The following is a 19,700-nucleotide window of genomic DNA, read 5'->3' as shown; positions in this document are numbered from 1 at the left end:
AAGGGACGACCTTCTCACTCAGGGCGCCGACAGCCTCAGTAGGACTGACAAAAGCAAAATCTATCCTACTGCTCCTGTTGGAACATGAATACGTGAATTTTGGCTGTCGCCCACCCTGTGTGAAAACGTCGGTCAGTCCTGCCTGCATTATAACGTTATGTAGGACCTTACCGTCCCTGGTCACTGCCCTGCCTGAGGAGCTGTCACCTGATGTCAGTATGGCATTAAAGTCCCCCGCCATCACCACTGGAAGAGAAGTGAAGAGGTAAGGCTTGACGTCATTAAACAGCTGGATCCTGTCCGTCACTGTCTGTGGCCCATAGATGTTAATAAGCCGGAGTCGCCTCCCATGGACAGTGACTTCCAGGACCAGACATCTTCCCATGACCACCTCCGTCATCCTATGCACAGTCACATCACTGGTGTTAAACAGGACAGCGACCCCGGCGTAAGGCTCCACAGCCAGTGACCAGAAAGAAGGACCGGACCGCCATTCCCGCTCAGCCTCTCTCATAAGCCCCAGAGATGTCAGTCGTGTCTCCTGCAGGAAGATGACATCTGTGTCCAGATATTTGAGATGTTCATACACCGTGTGTCTAGTTCTCCTCAGCTTAATGCTATTCACATTGCTCGAGGTCACTGTCAATGAGAACCCCGCCATCACAACACAATATAGAAGGAGCAGAGTAATAGCCATCATCATGAGTCAGAGATGTTCTGTCCACCACTGGTGCCCATGTCAGACTCTACCTGAGGGTCTACAGATAAGGGCTTCCGCTTTGGCGGGGGATGGTCCTCTATGTCCCTGTCACACTCAGCATCAACTTTCCTCAACTCTTCCTCATAATCGTCACCATTGGACTCAGATAAAACTCCATACTTGTTGGACACGACCATCACTCCTGCAGAATTCTGAACCTTCTTACTAGCACTCTGACCAGTGTCATATTCTGCTCAGGTTTACGGGAGGATGTGTTCTTTTTCTTCCTTTTATTATTATTAATGCTCCAGTCATCAGATACAGACAGCGATGCTGAAGGGGGGGCTATCTGAGGCTGCTGGACCTGATGGAAGACCTCCATGTTCCCCTCTGCACCCTGCTTCTCTGGTGCTGCCCGAGTGGACTCCTGGTGGGCATCTGAGCTGGTCAGCATCTCTCCTGACATTAAACACTCCTCCTCATGTATCCCTGCCACCACATCCTCATCCTCCTGAGCCTCTGCCCCTGCCATCACTAACTCATCAGGGAAGACTCTGCAGATGTTGTGCCAGGCATCTGGACAGTCCCTGTGAGGGTGGCCCATCCTACCACTGAGGTTGCACCTGACGTCCCGGCAGTCCGCAGCGACATGGCCGATTGCCCCACACAGACTGTACTTCACCACAGTACAGGCGTTAGCCAGATGACCTTTCCCACCACATTTGAAGCACTTTCGGGGTTGCCCTGGATAATAACACCTTCCCTTCTCCCTCCCAATGAAGAAGGAGTTGGGTAAGTGGGCAGTGATGTTATTACATTGCCGCAATTTTACGAAGACCCGCCACCCCATTGTCCAGATACCATCCTCATCTCTGACCTTGGTGAGCCCAGAGACGAGGTCACAGTGTCTCCGGAGCCACACCTCGATGTCCTGTGGAGGAACGGCCTCATTCCAGAAGGTGATGTTTACTGTGACAGTGTCCGGCCTGGAGATAGGAACCAACACAAACTTATTCCAGCCCTCAGCATCTCTGAACTTGGGGTAATTGGCCCAGAATCTATCCAGGTCAGACATGAGCTTGAAGCTGACCTCGTAGCCCTGCCTGTCCTGAAGATTAGACACTGCCAGTATCTCATTTGCCACAAACCCCATCTGGCCGCAGAGCAGCTCTCTCACCACATACCTGCGTTGTGGCAGATCCTCCTTGGCGCCTATGTATTTAAACCGCACCACATTAATGCGCTTGAATGTCTGGCCGGTATACCTGGCGATGGAAGTGAAGGATGGGGCGCCGCGGCTCCAGGCATTCCTGGGGGGCACCTGCCGGGTCACACTGGGCTGACTGACAGGGAGAGGGCCTGCAGCAGGGGGGGCTGTCACACCTTGTGGACTAGATGGCAAAGGGGGATAATCACACATATCATGCACATTATCATGAACAGCATCATTATCATCAGACAGTGCGACGTCCAATACAGCATGTGAAACCCCTCCAACCCCCGACCCCATGGGCACAGCGTCACCAGCCACAGTCTGTGCTTCAGCCTCAGCCTCATCAGCACAAACAGTCTCAGAAATACTGTCCTGCTCCTGTGTGGGGCATTCTGGGACCTGTGGTGCCTCTGCTGGAGTCTGCAGTATGTGCTCCTGTTCACACTCTGCTGCCTCAGCAGCACAAACAGTCTCACATACACTGTCCTGCTCCTGTATGGGGCACTCTGGGAACTGTGGTGCCTCTGCTGCAGTCTGAAGTGCATGCTCCTGTTCACACTGAGCTTCCTGCTGCTGCAGTTGTTTCCCCTCCTGTAACACTGGCCGTGTCCACTGCTGGGGGGTCCCGTCCTGAACATCAGGGGTCCTGGCCTCTACAGCACAGTCCTGCTTATAGGAGGTGAACCGCTCGCGGTTCCTGTAGGTCTCTGCCAGGGGCCCCATGCTCTCCAGCACAGATTCAGTGTCCTGCACAACACTCGCCAGCTGTACACCCAGTGTGTTCAGTCTCAGGTCATAGGCGTCATTACTGGCAGGATTAGTGGTCTTTAGACTATAGATGAAGCCTACCTCCATTTGCAGCGCTTTTTTTTGCTGCTGTAACTCACCCAGTTTTCGGACAAGTCCCGGTATCTCATCCGCTAGCTGCAGCTCGGGTGCACGCGCCGGCTCCACAGGCTTAGTCTTGACCACGGGTACAGGGGTTTTGAAGACAGTCTTGTGCGGGTCCACCACGGATGGTTTTGTGGTCCCTTGGCTGGATGCAGGCTCCGCAGCAGGTTTATCGCTGCCACCTGATTGTGACCGTGTGCGTCCTGACCGCGCCATACTGCCATGCTGCTGTAGGTTCTCCTGCATTGTCTGCCTTTCCAAAGACGTCCGTCTCTGCCTGGAAGCAGGAGAGGTGATCTGCACAGCTGGGGCCGATCTCACCTGTGCACCTGGCAGGAGCTGCTTACTGACTGGGGAGCTACAAGACTTCACACTCAGCTGGTTTCCATCACTCACAGAGACTTTTCCTTCTTGTTTCTTTGCTGGAACTGGAGAAGGTTTTCCTCCCAAAACTTTAGTCACAACTGTTTCTTTCTTCATAGAACTGCTGCAGCTTTGACTCGCTGCATTCACTGGACTCACAGTGGCTTTGGGATTAATATTCTCATTAGTAGAAGCCTGAGAGGCTAGTCCCAGTGTAGGCCGGGAAGCCTGGGCCTTGCCAGGGGAGCTTCCCCGCCCAGGGTGGCCCCTCCCTGGGCTTGCTCCAGACATCAGGAGAACCACTGACACACAACCTCACAGCTAGGAGGCAGTATTATAGTAGTTATATTCTTGTACATAGGAGCAGTCTTATAGTAGTTATATTATTGTACATAGGAGCAGTATTATAGTAGTTATATTCTTGTACATAGGGGCAGTATTATAGTAGTTATATTCTTGTACATAGGAGCAGTATTATAGTAGTTATATTCTTGTACATAGGGGGCAGTATTATAGTAGTTATACTCTTGTACATAGGGGCAGTATTATAGCAGTTATATTCTTGCACAGAGGGGGCAGTATTATAGTAGTTATATTCTTGTACATAGGGGCAGTATTATTGTAGTTGTATTCTTGTACATAGGAGCAGTATTATAGTAGTTATATTCTTGTACATAGGAGCAGTATTATAGTAGTTATATTCTTGTACATAGGGGCAGTATTATAGTAGTTATATTCTTGTACATAGGGGCAGTATTATAGTAGTTATATTCTTGTACATGGGGGCAGTATTATAGTAGTTATATTCTTGTACATAGGGGCAGTATTATAGTAGTTATATTCTTGTACATAGGAGCAGTATTATAGTAGTTATATTCTTGTACATAGGGGCAGTATTATAGTAGTTATATTCTTGTACATAGGGAGCAGTATTATAGTAGTTATATTCTTGTACATAGAGGCAGTACTATAGTAGTTATATTCTTGTACATAGGGCAGTATTATAGTAGTTATATTCTTGTACATAGGAGCAGTATTATAGTAGTTATATTCTTGTACATAGGGGCAGTATTATAGTAGTTATATTCTTGTACATAGGGGGCAGTATTATAGTAGTTATATTCTTGTATATAGGGAGCAGTATTATAGTAGTTATATTCTTGTACATAGGGAGCTGTATTATAGTAGTTATATTCTTGTATATAGGGAGCAGTATTATAGTAGTTATATTCTTGTACATAGGGGCAGTATTATAGTAGTTATAGTCTTGTATATAGGGGCAATATTATACTAGTTATATTCTTGTACATAGGGGCAGTATTATAGTAGTTATATTCTTGTACATAGGAGCAGTATTATAGTAGTTATATTCTTGTACATAGGAGCAGTATTATAGTTATATTCTTGTACATAGGGGCAGTATTATAGTAGTTATATTCTTGTATATAGGGAGCAGTATTATAGTAGTTATATTCTTGTACATACTGTAGTAAGTATATATATATCTATTAGTACATATATCTCAGAATTACTGAATCAATATAAATATGTGCAACAAATTGTGACATTTCTTAGTATGTGGGATGATGTAATACAAGTTTTGCTCTAATTACTGTCTTGCTCTCTCTCATCTTGTATTGATATAATGAACTCATTATTGAGAACTTTTTTTTGCTTTTTCTTGTTTTCTTCTATTCTTTTTGTCCTTCTTGAATTATAAAACCTATTAAAGTTTGAAGTCTACTAGCTGCTTCCTCCGTCATCTTGATGTCAAATTGTGCGCGTTGTTTAAAAATCCTCAGTATTATCTTTTGTTCTCAAAATCAATGTGAAATGAAGAGAGTCAAAACAGGCGCAGGTCGATACTCCGGTGTAGGTCTGGCTGCGCGATTTTGTTCTCAATGCCGCTGTTCCGCTCCACACCTCATAGAACCGTTATTAGAATATTGATCGACACCTTGTTGTTGTTTTTTATATAGGAGAAAGCTCTCACCATCTTTGATGTCTGAGCAATGAAATAATGTACAATTGGATTTATATCTTCTCTCTTAAATACGGAGATGTCGTAAGGCGAGAAGTAAATTAAACCAATATCTCAGCACAATGTATCCAAAGTGAAAGATATTTACATTAAGCCAATTAGATTGACAGATATTCCATTTTTGCAATTTTAAGAAATTGTAGTAGTTTTTTTTTTATTGTGAGTCACTTTTCATATTTTCGAAGGGGAATATGGGACTTTCATCACTCAAAATCTCCAGAATCCGTGTGATAAACGTATCCAGTCCAAAAATGAGGAATATTCGGCTTCACCTCCAGCTGCCTATCTGAGACTTTCAAGGGAAGTTTACATTATTCTGTATCTACATCCTACATCATAAACTGTGTGAGAACCTTGCGCATGTGTTCAACCCTCCTGCATGTGGATGAAATAAGGGATAAAATGGGATTTAGGGTCCAGAAAGCCATGTGTAGAGTTTCTACACAGGTTGGCTTTCTTAATGTCTATATAATGGTAGCATTTCTTTGTAACCATATGGCAGTATTAACGACAGTATTTGTAACGTATTGTGTAAATTTTTTCCTGTTCAAAATATGATGACAATATACTTTATTGCACATAATTTATCTATGTAAAATAGTAATGTTTGGTTATATTTTTTTGTGTACATGATGGCGGGTATTGGTGGGATTTTTGAAAAGCCTTGTGTTTATGTTGATTTCTTTCTTCAGCCTTTGGTCTCCATCTTACATTCATATGTCAAGGATACCTCACATTTATTGGTTTTGTTGAAAGATTTGATCATTCCCCCTGACACTTTTTTAGTTACCCTGGATGTTGAATCCTTGTACACCAATATCCGACACGATTTGGGGATTCAAGCGGTTGCTTTTTTTCTGGAGCAACACTCCACGGGTGATCGACATCATGATTCCTTTATAGTGGATTTATTGCACTTCATTTTGGATAAAAACTATTTTGTGTTTGATCGGGTATTTTATAGACAGGTGTCTGGGACTGCGATGGGTGCACGTTGTGCACCCTCGTATGCAAATTTATTTTTGGGGTGGTGGGAGTTGACTCGAGTATATGTGTCACCTGAATTTAAATATCATGTCTTTAGATGGTGGCGCTATATTGATGATGTCCTGTTGTTATGGACGGGACCTTTGGATAAGTGTAAGGAATTTGTAGATGGCCTTAATGACAACACTTTAAACATACATCTTACGGCTAATTTTGCAGGTTTGGCGACAGAATTTTTGGATTTAAATTTGGTTATTGAGGGATCGTCTATCACAACTACTTTATATCGGAAGCCGACCTCTACTAACAGTATTTTACACTATACGAGTTTTCATCCAGAACATCTGAGAAACGGAATTCCGAAAGGACAATTCTTCAGATTAAAAAGAAATTGTTCCAAACAGCAAGATTTTTTGCTACAAGCCAAGGATCTGACAAGACGCTTTCAAAACAGGGGATACCCACGTAAGGTAATATCTCGTGCCTTCCAGTCAGCCAGAGATAGGGATCGTGTAGACCTACTTGGTCCTCGACTTCCTAAAGTTAACAAAACCCTGGGTCTGATAACCACTTACAATAATCAGTGGCGTGACTTACAGGGTATTTTGACCAAATATTGGGATATGCTGGTCAATGAGCCTAAACTTGCACCCCATATAGCGCCATATCCCACTCTTATTGCTAGAAAGGCCCAATCTCTTAAAGATTCTTTGTGCCACAGGCATTTTAAGCGACCTGTATGCAATCTTAACAGGGGTGTACGTGTGCTTGGAACCTTTGCTTGTGGCCATTGTAACATCTGTCATCTAACTGCAGGCAGTGAAGGGGTTAATATCCCTACTCTAAATTTTCCTGTAGTTTCTAAGGCATTCTTTAATTGTAGGTCCAGGAATCTTGTGTATGCTCTTATTTGCCAATGTCCGAAAATCTATGTAGGACAAACTACACAAGAATTACGGAAGAGGATCCAACAGCACCTTTCGAATATTAATAGTGCAAGAGCAGATCGTGAAAAAGGTGAACCCCTCACTTCAGTAGCCATGCATTTTTTGTGCGAACACAATGGCCGCTGTACTGGCATTAGGGTTTTGGGTCTTGAGGCAGTACAGACTAACATAAGAGGGGGGAATGTTTCATTGGAATTACTGAGGCGTGAATCTAGGTGGATTTATGATCTTCAGAGTCGATCCCCTTTGGGATTAAATGAGGAGCTTTTATTCACTGGCTATTATAAACAAATCTGACTGATTGGATAATTAAGTTCCTCTTCCCTTCTTTTTCCATTTGTAGGTTGATCGACTCATTTCTTTTTGAACATAGTAGCTTGGATCTCCATTTTTTGGCAGCTTCTCAAGGTCTGGCTTGTCCACTATGGGAGTCTACTTCTCTAGCAACTTTTGGAATAGTCTATTCTTGGATCTTCTACCTTGGATTTCATCCTTCACTCTATCCCTGGCTGGACTCAAATAATAAAACAGTGCCCTGGAAGATATTCGGACCTTAACATGGACTTAGATTTGATTTTTTTGTTCCAATTTCTGGATTTGCTTTATGTTCTATCCATGTTGTATGTTTATATCAGTAAAAATCATTTATCTATAATGGTCACTTTTTTGAAGTCCAGTGGACCCTGAGGTGGAGTTTGTGGAGTTTTAATTAATTTTTTCTGATCCATCTTTCTAAGGCCATGTGCACACGATGCAGATTTGCAGCGGTTCCGCAGCGGATTTTTCCACGCGGTTTTCCCGCAGTACAAAATCTGCAGCATGTTACTTCTTTTGTGCGGTTTTCCATCTCCCCTGTCACCAAATCCGCAGGGGGAAAACCGCGATGGAAAACCGCACAAAAACTGCATGAAAACCGCGTGAAAAATGGAAGAAATCCGCAGGAAAAATGCAGGTCATTTGACCTGCGGTTTTCTTCCATTCTGCACGGAAAAATCCGCAGGGCTCAAAACTCTGTCTGCACTCAGCCTTATACATTAAAATACTTAGTTATAGTGCATACTTAATTAGGGGTGATGCTTGTGGAGCATTATCTTCCTTCGCTTGGTTTATTTACCAATCAGGGAAGAAATTTCGTTAGTATAACCCCTAATATAAAGCTGCAATCCACTTTTTTCCCTTCACCCATGACAGCACCACATGAGAGAGGGATCCGCCCCGCCAGGACAGGAACCTACTGAAACATAAGGGGCGGCACCTCTCCCCCGCTTCAGTTGGGTTCCTGTCCTGGAAAGGAATCCCTCTGACAGCGGCGGTGCCTGTCAGGATGAAAGACCCAGGGCCGTCCCGGAGTGTAGAGTCCGCAGGGCTGTCTTACCTGCGACGCCGGCCGTCGGCAGCTGGTAGCGCAGTCCCCGGGGTTTTGCCTGATTCGGGCCCCGGGTTCGTGCGGGCACGTCCTGATGTCCTCCCTTCGGAGGTTCCTCCACGTGCCGCCCTCCCCCTGCGCGCGCCCGTCCTTCGCCTGCATGCAGGGGAAGCCTGGGGCGGAGACCGGCGTCTGACGTCAGTGGCGCAGAGGATTCTGGGAGCGCGACCGCTGACGTCATCAGGACGCGACGGTCATAGCGCCGGGCGCGGCGCCGGCCAGGCGGCTGGCGGTCGCGGGGGGGAGGGGTAATGAGGGGCTCACTCACCGATAAAAGAGGGAGCAGAAGCGGCTGCAGGGGTGACAATGGCGTCTCAGGAGGATCGCTCACCGTCCCCATTGTCTCTGCCCCCATCGCAAGCTTCTGGTCGCAAAAAAAGCAGCAGCCGTCCAAGTCACCGATCGAGGGATTCCTCGAGGTCAAAAGAGCGCAGAGCGCATGCTCCTTCGCAGCCTCAGAGCCCGGTACCGGTCTTTCCTGGGTGGTGAGTGATCTCCGTGAAAGTTAGACAACTTTATAATAGGCCTTCCTATGTCTTTTTTTTTTCTCTCTCTCCTTCCCTTTACTTAGAGAGGCAAAAAAGCTATAAGCAAAAAGAAAAACAGAGAATGTGCAATATGCCGCAGCCCTTTAGCGAAAGATTGCCAAAAGGACTTATGTGTCAGCTGTATCCAGCGGACTATGGCTGAAGAGGTGCCGAGCCTGGCAACAAACCTTAGATCCATAATAAAATCTGAGGTACAGGGCTCGCTTAAAAAATTATTAAAAAAGAAGAGCAAGAGTAGGAAAGCCTCCCCGAGTTCCTCGTCAGGCTCCTCTTCTTCAGAGTATCAAGTGGAGCACGGGTCATCTTCATCCTCAGACAGTGATACGGGGGGCAGACCTTGCTTTCCAGTAGAAGATACGGACGCTCTCCTTAAAGCCATCAGGTCCACTATGGGCCTGCAGGAGGAGAAAATAGAGAGATCGCTGGAGGATGTAATGTTTGGCGGCCTGCAAGAAAGGAAGAAGCGTACCTTTCCGGTCAATGACAAGGTTCAGGCCCTAATCGAGAGAGAGTGGAAGAAACCGGAGAGGTCAGGTAGCCTTCCCTCCTCTTCAAAGCGAAGATACCCCTTTGAGGCTAAGGACACGGACGTCTGGGACAAGGTCCCAAAGATTGACGCGGCAGTGTCTAGGTCTTCTAAGAAGTCGGCCCTGCCCCTGGAGGATTCAGGGGTTTTGAGAGACCCCTTGGATAAAAAAGCGGACTCATACCTAAGGCACACTTGGGAGGCAGCGGCAGGGGGTCTGAAACCAGCAATAGCCGGCACCTGTACAGCCCGGTTATTAATGGTCTGGTTGAAACAACTTGAAGAAAAATTAGTCTCCAAAGTACCAAGAGAAAAAATATTAGGAGAAATGTACCTGCTACACGGAGCTGCCGCCTTCTTGGCTGACACCTCCGCCGACTCAATGAGGTTAACGGCAAGAGCAGCGGGGCTATCGAACGCCGCAAGACGGGCGTTATGGCTCAAAGGCTGCCCTGGGGACATTCAATCTAAAGCAAAATTATGCTCGTTACCATGTGATGGGCAGTTCCTGTTTGGAAAAAACCTGGATGACATCCTGGAGAAAGCCGGTGATAAAAAGAAGGGCTTCCCCAGATTCATGGGTGATCAAAGAAGACCGCCCTTTCGGAGGGGAAGGTTCAATTGAGGCCGTCCCCCGGGAGAGCGAAAAAGGTGGGACGACAAGAGAAAAAAAGAACCAGGGTTCATGTTTGGGGGAACTTCCTCAACCGCCAAAAAATCCCCGCAATGACACCAGCCCTCCGGTGGGGGGAAGATTGAGGTTCTTTTCCCAAGAATGGGAGAAAATATCGGCCAACAATTGGATTCTGAACATTATAAAGAATGGCCTAAAAATCCCCTTCTCCCAGCATCCAAGAGCTTCATTTGTGGTAACCCCCATCAGGAAGGAACCAGGAGAGCAGTTAGCCATAGAGACAGAAATCTTAGGACTGTTGGAGAAACGAGTTCTGATAGAGGTCCCAAAAGATCAAGAGAGAAGGGGGTTCTATTCTCCCCTCTTCCTAATAAAAAAACCCGATCTTTCCTTCAGAACAATAATAAATCTCAGGCGCCTCAATCAATGGATCATGAACCAAACATTCAAAATGGAATCAGTGACTTCGGCCATAAAGCTGTTACACCACAACTGCTTCATGGCCGTAATAGATTTGAAGGATGCCTATTACCATATCCCGATGCACCAAGAATACCAGAAATACCTGAGGGTAGCCCTATACATCCAGGGCGACCTCAGGCATTTTCAATTTACAGCTCTTCCGTTCGGCATCTCCATAGCGCCAAGGATTTTTACAAAAGTAATAGCAGAGATGACAGCTTTCCTTCGAATCCACAATGTGATTATGGTGCCTTACTTGGATGATTTTCTGGTCATTGGCAATTCAGAACATCACTGTGCACATCAGGTAGACAAGATAACAGAGACCCTGCAAAAACTGGGTTGGATGGTAAACTTAAAAAAATCAAAACTTCAACCCCTAAGGAAACAGACATTTCTAGGTTTTGTCTTGGACTCCGACCGACAAGTTTGTCTCTTGCCAGAGAAAAAACTAGAGAAGGTGAGAGAAATGACTCTTACGGTAATACAGCATCCTCACATGACCCTAAGAAAGGCAATGTCCCTGTTGGGCACGCTAACAGCCTGTATCCCAGCGGTCAACTGGGCACAGTTTCATACCCGACAACTGCAGGCAGAAATCTTGTCAGCCCAGAGACGTTTAAAAGGGTATTTAGAAGGGAAGCTGGAACTTTCCGAAAGGGGGAAAAACTCTCTCACTTGGTGGCTAGACAGCACAAATTTAGCAGTGGGGACTTTGTGGCACAGGCCCGTGTCCGATGTAATATTGACAGATGCAAGCTCCTCGGGATGGGGGGCACACCTGAGAGAACATATAGCCCAAGGGTCCTGGAGTCACATAGAGCAGAAGGCTTCCTCCAACTTAAGAGAGTTGAGAGCGATAAACAGAGCCCTAGATACATTCATTCCCATGTTACAGGGCCAAAACGTCCGAATTATGTCAGACAACAGGGTGGCAGTGGCGTATGTCAACCACCAGGGAGGGACAAGGTCAAACTCCCTAATGGACGAAGCCAAAAGAATCTTCCTCAAGGCAGAACAACATCTAACCTCCCTGAAGGCCCTACATATCAAAGGGACAGAAAATGTTCAAGCCGACTTTCTAAGCCGCAACAAGTTAAAACAGGGAGAGTGGGCCTTAAATCGGGTAATATTCCAAAGGATAGTACAGTTATGGGGGCAGCCGGTAATCGACCTCTTTGCCACCAAAAGCAACCGGCAAGTAAAGAGGTTCTGCTCATTGAACCCAGGGGAAAACCCGTGGGCAGTAGATGCTCTACAAATCCCGTGGTCGTTCAAACTGGGCTATGCCTTTCCCCCAGTAGCGTTAATCCCGGCAGTGATAAAAAAGATAAGAGACGAGCAAGCCAGAGTAATCCTCATAGCCCCGTTCTGGCCAAAAAGGCCGTGGTTTTCACTGCTACAAATGATGTCTCTCTCGGACCCGTGGGTACTGCCAGAAATTCCAGATTTATTAGCTCAGGGGCCGATATTCCACAAACAAGTCAAGGGGCTCCATCTGACGGCGTGGAATTTGAGAGGGCACTTTTGAGAGATAAAGGGTTTTCCCCGGGATTGGTGACTACTCTAATGAAAAGTAGAAAACCAATAACAACCAACATATATGGCAGGACGTGGAAGAAATTCCTACAATTCCTGGGAAAACCGTTAGGTCAAGAACCTCCAATCGAGTCCATCTTGGAGTTCTTGCAGGCAGGCCTAGAGCTAGGCCTGGCGGTAAATACCCTCAAAGTACAGGTTTCAGCGCTGGGGGCATTATACAATTGCAATATAGCGGCAAACAGATGGGTAGCCAGGTTTATAAAATCTTGCCACAGATCTAGGCCAATTTCATTACCGAAAATAGCTCCATGGGATCTAAATCTGGTACTGGAATCCCTTACGAAGGAGCCGTTTGAACCCTTACAGCAGATTTCAACTAAAAATCTCACCCTAAAAACCATCATTCTGGTAGCTCTAACGTCGGCACGTAGGGTTAGTGACTTGCAGGCCCTTTCAGTCAACCCGCCATATACACAAATATACCAGGATAGGGTGGTTATGAGAACAGACCCTGCTTACTTGCCGAAAGTAGTAACTAACTTTCACCGAAACCAAGAAATTGTCCTCCCTTCCTTTTGCGAGGATCCGAAAAACCCAGGGGAGGAAAAGTTTCATAGCCTAGACGTTAAAAGAGCCTTAGTAGAGTATATGTCTATAACCAGCCAGTGGAGGAGGTCCCAGTCCCTATTTGTAGCCTTCCAGGGTGCTAGGAAAGGTTATGGAGTGTCAAAGGGGACTATTGCCCGATGGATTAGGGAGGCCATTAGTGTAGCCTATTCAGTTAGTGACGTCCCGGTTCCTGACGGCATCAAGGCTCATTCCACCAGAGCCGTGGCGACCTCCTGGGCTGAGAAAGCAGAGATATCAATAGAGCAAATTTGTAAGGCCGCTACCTGGGCCTCACCCTCAACTTTCTTTAGACACTATAGACTAAATCTATCCTCCTCGGCTGACTTGACCTTTGGTAGAAGGGTGCTGCAAGCGGTGGTCCCTCCCTAAGGTGTCGAAGTCTCCAGAATCTCTCATGTGGTGCTGTCATGGGTGAAGGGAAAACCACCATGGTTACTTACCGGTAGCCGGTTTTTCCGGAACCCATGACAGCACCTGTATATTTCCCCCCCTTTTTTCACCGTTTGGGTGTGCACAATAGTCGGGTGTTTTTGTGTGATGTGGTGTTGGATAAATATGTAACTAACCGGGAAGTCCTCTCAAATGCTCTGTAATCCAACTGAAGCGGGGGAGAGGTGCCGCCCCTTATGTTTCAGTAGGTTCCTGTCCTGGCGGGGCGGATCCCTCTCTCATGTGGTGCTGTCATGGGTTCCGGAAAAACCGGCTACCGGTAAGTAACCATGGTGGTTTTTTTTTTGGGTATTGTTTGTGTTTGTCCAATTCCCAGGTCTATGCAAATATATCTGTTGTAGGATCTAATTCCGGTATGTCTCATAACTTTTTTCGGACCTTTTTGCTGCCCGTTACCTTGTTTACGTCGGCACAGTAGTTGGAGTGATGTTCACACTGCTCCAAACCTGGAAATTTCCATATATATTTTTTTTTTTTATTATTCTTTTTTTAATTTTTTTTTTTTTTTATTTATATTTTTTTTTTGGTACATTACATGTTCCTTCTGCGTCTTCAATACCAAATTTAACCAATTCTGCCATCAGTATTCCACTGTGTTCAGTGGGCACGTTTGCATAGTGTGATTGCGTGTCTGCGGGCTGATATCATTTTATATCTCTATTTCGCTATATAGTATCTATTGATATGGTACACAGTTTTGTATCAGTTGCGCTCATTTTGCATGTTTTATAATATCTACTTGTTGAGATTGTGATAATCAGTGCCGCGGAGCTTACATATGGGGATTTATTATATCATATGTCTCCCTTTGATGCTCTCTATTCATTTATAGGTATGCCTGCACACATGCTAAATTACAGGTTATATAGTAGAATCGTGTTTTTTTTTTTTTCTGCGCCTATGTGTCATTTATTACTGAGACCGCGCTTGCGCATTTGGTATTTACTGTGTTACACAACTTTTTTGGCCTAACCCGGAAATCAGTACATACTATCTGATTAGTGTTTTTTCTTTTTTTTGTCTGCACAGGCTTGATTTTTCTGGCCTGTTTCAATACTATCTCATTCAATCAGTGGATTTTAAATGGTATATTGTTTGTTCCCTTTGTGTTTGCAACACTAAATTTGACCTAATTCCGTTACCAGTATTATACTGTGTTCAGTTGGTGCGTTTAGCATAGTGCGATCTGACATTGCATATAGCCGTACACTCTGTAAGGGCTGCGTGTCCGCGGGCTGGGAGCGCTGTATATCGTTACTTGGCTATGGGTGCAGAGTCTGTATTAGTTGCGCTCATTTTTACACTTTGTGAAATTTCCATTTGTTGAGACTGTGATGATCAGTGCCACGGCGCCTACATATGGGGATGTATTATAGCATATGTTTCCCTCTGATGCACTTTACTCACTTATATGTCTAGGTATGCCCGCTTATATGCTAAATGGCATGGCACACAGTGGAATCGCGCTTATTTTATCTTGCGCCTACCGCGCTTGCGCATTTGGCATTCATTACGTCACACAACCTTTTTGTATTCCGTTACTTTGTTTGCACCGGCGCAGTGGGCGGAGTGATGTTCACACTGCTGCAAACCTGGAATTCACTATGTATCATGTGATGGGTCGCTCCTGTCTGCACCTGCGCAGTGTGTAGTGTGTCGTCACACTGCTCCAAACCCGGAAATAACCTGTGAGTCATGGATCATTCTCTTTCCTCTGGTGTGCATATGTATCCAGGCCTCCATTGCAGCTAATTAGGTACGTGGCTGCCGCTGCCGCACATATGGACTGAGTGTTTAGCATATTTAAACAAGTGTAACAGACTGACCCTCTAGCCCCTGATGAAGCCACCTTTTGGTGTGCGACACGCGTAGGGCACTCCACAAGCTCCCCCTTTGTAAGTGGCATTATATAGGGACTATGCAGGCAGGATTTAATCTTGGTCATTTTAGCCTCTTGGCTACACCATGATTGCTATACTTTTCATCCATGCTCAGTACCCTATGTTGTTTATTCTCAGGGCTCAGTTGCTTACATTTGTTATTACTTGCATTCATTATTGTACCATAGTCTATTTGGATGGATTATTCAATGGATGATTATGTTTAGTATTACATCTCTGAACATTTCTTCATTGCAGGCATGCTATTGTATGTGATATATTCTAGAGCCTTTTTTTATGTATGTCCACTTACTGCAGGGAGCTCTTTGGTCTTTATTATAAGCCTTTGTGATAGTTTCATGTCATTGTATGACTTTTTAAATATTTTTACATGGATGTTGTCTTTTTGTTACCAATAAAATTTGTAATTTTGCAGTGATCCCTGCATTTTGGTCAGTAACTTTTTCTCCATTTTCTCAGGTAATGACTTGCACATTACATTGAAGCTTTTTTTATTACGACCGTATTGCAGCATTATTTTTTTGTGTGATGGCTCTATACAATAGCAGAATACTGATATATATATATATATATATATATATATATATATATATATTAGCTGAAGAGCCTGGCGCTGCCCGGGCATAGTAAGTAACTGTGGTTAGTTATAGAAAATTATAATTATCCTCCATCCCATAGTCCCGTGCCCATATATCCATCATACATATCCTCCATCCCATAGTCCCGTGCCCATATACCCATCACACATCCTCCATCCCATAGTCCCATGCCCATATACCCATCATACATATTCTTCATCCCATAGTCCCATGCCCATATACCCATCATACATATCCTCCATCCTATAGTCCAGTGCCCATATACCCATCACACATCCTCCATCCCATAGTCCCGTGCCCATATACATATCTGCCATCCCATAGTCCTATGCCCATATACCCGTCAAACATATCCTCTATCCCATAGTCCAGTGCCCATATACCCATCACACATCCTCCATCCCATAGTCCCGTGCCCATATACATATCCGCCATCCCATAGTCCCGTGCCCATATACCCGTCATACATATCCTCCATCCCATAGTCCAGTGCCCATATACCCATCACACATCCTCCATCCCATAGTCCCGTGCCCATATACCCATCATACATCCTCCATCCCATAGTCAAGTGCCCATATACCCATCATACATATTCTCCATCCCATAGTCCCATGCCCATATACCCATCATACATATCCTCCATCCCATAGTCCCGTGCCCATATACCCATCATACATATCCGCTATCTCATAGTCCCATGCCTATATACCGTCATACATATCCTCCATCCCATAGTCCAGTGCCCATACACCCATCACACATCCTCCATCCCATAGTCCTGTGCCCATATACCCGTCATACATATCCTCCATCCCATAGTCCAGTGCCCATATACCCATCACACATCCTCCATCCCATAGGCCCGTGCCCATACACCCATCACACATCCTCCATCCCATAGTCCAGTGCCCATATACCCATCATACATATCCTCCATCCCATAGTCCAGTGCCCATATACCCATCACACATCCTCCATCCCATAGTCCCGTGCCCATATACCCATCATACATATCCGCCATCCCATAGTCCCGTGCCCATATACCCATCACACATCCTCCATCCCATAGTCCCGTGCCCATATACCCATCACACATCCTCCATCCCATAGTCCCGTGCCCATATACCCATCATACATATCCTCCATCCCATAGTCCCATGCCCATATACCCATCACACATCCTCCATCTCATAGTCCCGTGCTCATATACCCATCACACATCCTTCATCCCATAGTCCCGTGCCCATATACCCATCATACATATCCTCCATCCCATAGTCCCGTGCCCATATACCCATCACACATCCTCCATCTCATAATCCCGTGCCCATATACCCATCACACATCCTCCATCCCATAGTCCCGTGCCCATATACCCATCATACATATCCTCCATCCCATAGTCCCATGCCCATATACCCATCACACATCCTCCATCTCATAGTCCCGTGCTCATATACCCATCACACATCCTTCATCCCATAGTCCCGTGCCCATATACCCATCATACATATCCTCCATCCCATAGTCCCGTGCCCATATACCCATCACACATCCTCCATCCCATAGTCCCGTGCCCATATACCCATCACACATCCCCCATCCCATAGTCCCGTGCCCATATACCCATCATACACATCCTCCATCCCATAGTCCCGTGCCCATATACCCATCATACACATCCTCCATCCCATAGTCCGGTGCCCATATACCCATCACACATCCTCCATCTTATAGTCAACCATTGTGACATCATAATGAGTGGCGGGGCTTGATACACACTTTTTCCCCCAGTATGTAGATAGGGGCAAAATTGTTTGGTGAATTGGAACGCGCGGGGTTAAAATTTCGCCTCACAACATAGCTTAGGACGCTCTCGGGGTCCAGACGTGTGACTGTGCCAAATTTTGTGGCTGTAGCTGCGACGGTGCGGATGCCTATCCCGGACATACACACATACACACACACTTTGAGCTTTATATATTAGATATACAGGAGGAGGAGATGTGTGTATATATATATCATATACAGGAGGAGGTGTGTATATATATATCATATACAGGAGGAGGTGTGTATATATATATCATATACAGGAGGAGGTGTGTATATATATCATACAGGAGGAGGAGGTGTGTATATATATATCATATACAGGAGGAGGTGTATATATATCATATACAGGAGGAGGAGGTGTGTATATATATATATATCATATACAGGAGGAGGTGTGTATATATATATATATCATATACAGGAGGAGGTGTGTATATATATATCATATACAGGAGGAGGTGTGTATATATATCATACAGGAGGAGGAGGTGTGTATATATATATCATATACAGGAGGAGGTGTATATATATCATATACAGGAGAAGGAGGTGTGTATATATATATATATATCATATACAGGAGGAGGTGTGTATATATATATATCATATACAGGAGGAGGTGTGTATATATATCATACAGGAGGAGGAGGTGTGTATATATATATCATATACAGGAGGAGGTGTATATATATCATATACAGGAGGAGGAGGTGTGTGTATATATATATATATATATCATATACAGGAGGAGGTGTGTATATACACTCACTGGCCACTTTATTAGGTACACCTGTCCAACTGTGTGTTAAGACTTAATTTCTAATCAGCCAATCACATGGCGGCAACTCAGTGCATTTAGGCATGTAGACATGGTCAAGACAATCTCCTGCAGTTCAAACCGAGCATCAGTATGGGGAAGAAAGGTGATTTGAGTGCCTTTGAACGTGGCATGATTGTTGGTGCCAGAAGGGCTGGTCTGAGAATTTCAGAAACTGCTGATCTACTGGGATTTTCACGCACAACCATCTCTAGGGTTTACAGAGAATGGTCCGAAAAAGAAAAAAAATCCAGTGAGCGGCAGTTCTGTGGCCGGAAATGCCATGTTGATGCCAGAGGTCAGAGGAGAATGGGCAGACTGGTTCGAGCTGATAGAAAGGCAACAGTGACTCAAATTGCCACCCATTACAACCAAGGTAGGCAGAAGAGCATCTCTGAACGCACAGTGCGTCGAACTTTGAGGCAGATGGGCTACAGCAGCAGAAGACCACACTGGGTACCACTCCTCTCAGCTAAGAACAGGAAACTGAGGCTACAATTTGCACAAGCTCATCGAAATTGGACAGTAGAAGATTGGAAAAACGTTGCCTGGTCTGATGAGTCTCGATTTCTGCTGCGACATTCGGATGGTAGGGTCAGAATTTGGCGTAAACAACATGAAAGCATGGATCCATCCTGCCTTGTATCAACGGTTCAGGCTGGTGGTGGTGGTGTCATGGTGTGGGGAATTTTTTCTGGGCACTCTTTGGGCCCCTTGGTACCAATTGAGCATCGTTGCAATGCCACAGCCTACCTGAGTATTGTTGCTGACCATGTCCATCCCTTTATGACCACAATGTACCCAACATCTGATGGCTACTTTCAGCAGGATAATGCGCCATGTCATAAAGCTCGAATCATCTCAGATTGGTTTCTTGACCATGACAATGAGTTCACTGTACTCAAATGGCCTCCTCAGTCACCAGATCTCAATCCAATAGAGCATCTTTGGGATGTGGTGGAACGGGAGATTCGCATCAGGGATGTGCAGCCGACAAATCTGCGCCAACTGTGTGATGCCATCATGTCAATATGGTCCAAAATCTCTGAGGAATGCTTCCAGCACCTTGTTGAATCTCTGCCACGAAGAATTGAGGCAGTTCTGAAGGCAAAAGGGGGTCCAACCCCTTACTAGCATGGTGTACCTAATAAAGTGGCCAGTGAGTGTATATATATATATATATATCA

The sequence above is a fragment of the Dendrobates tinctorius genome, unplaced genomic scaffold (genome assembly GCF_039654945.1).
Source record: "Dendrobates tinctorius isolate UK_male_01 unplaced genomic scaffold, ASM3965494v1 ptg000232l, whole genome shotgun sequence".
NCBI classification, from domain to species: domain Eukaryota; kingdom Metazoa; phylum Chordata; class Amphibia; order Anura; family Dendrobatidae; genus Dendrobates; species Dendrobates tinctorius.
Note: the sequence above shows the minus strand (reverse complement) of the source record.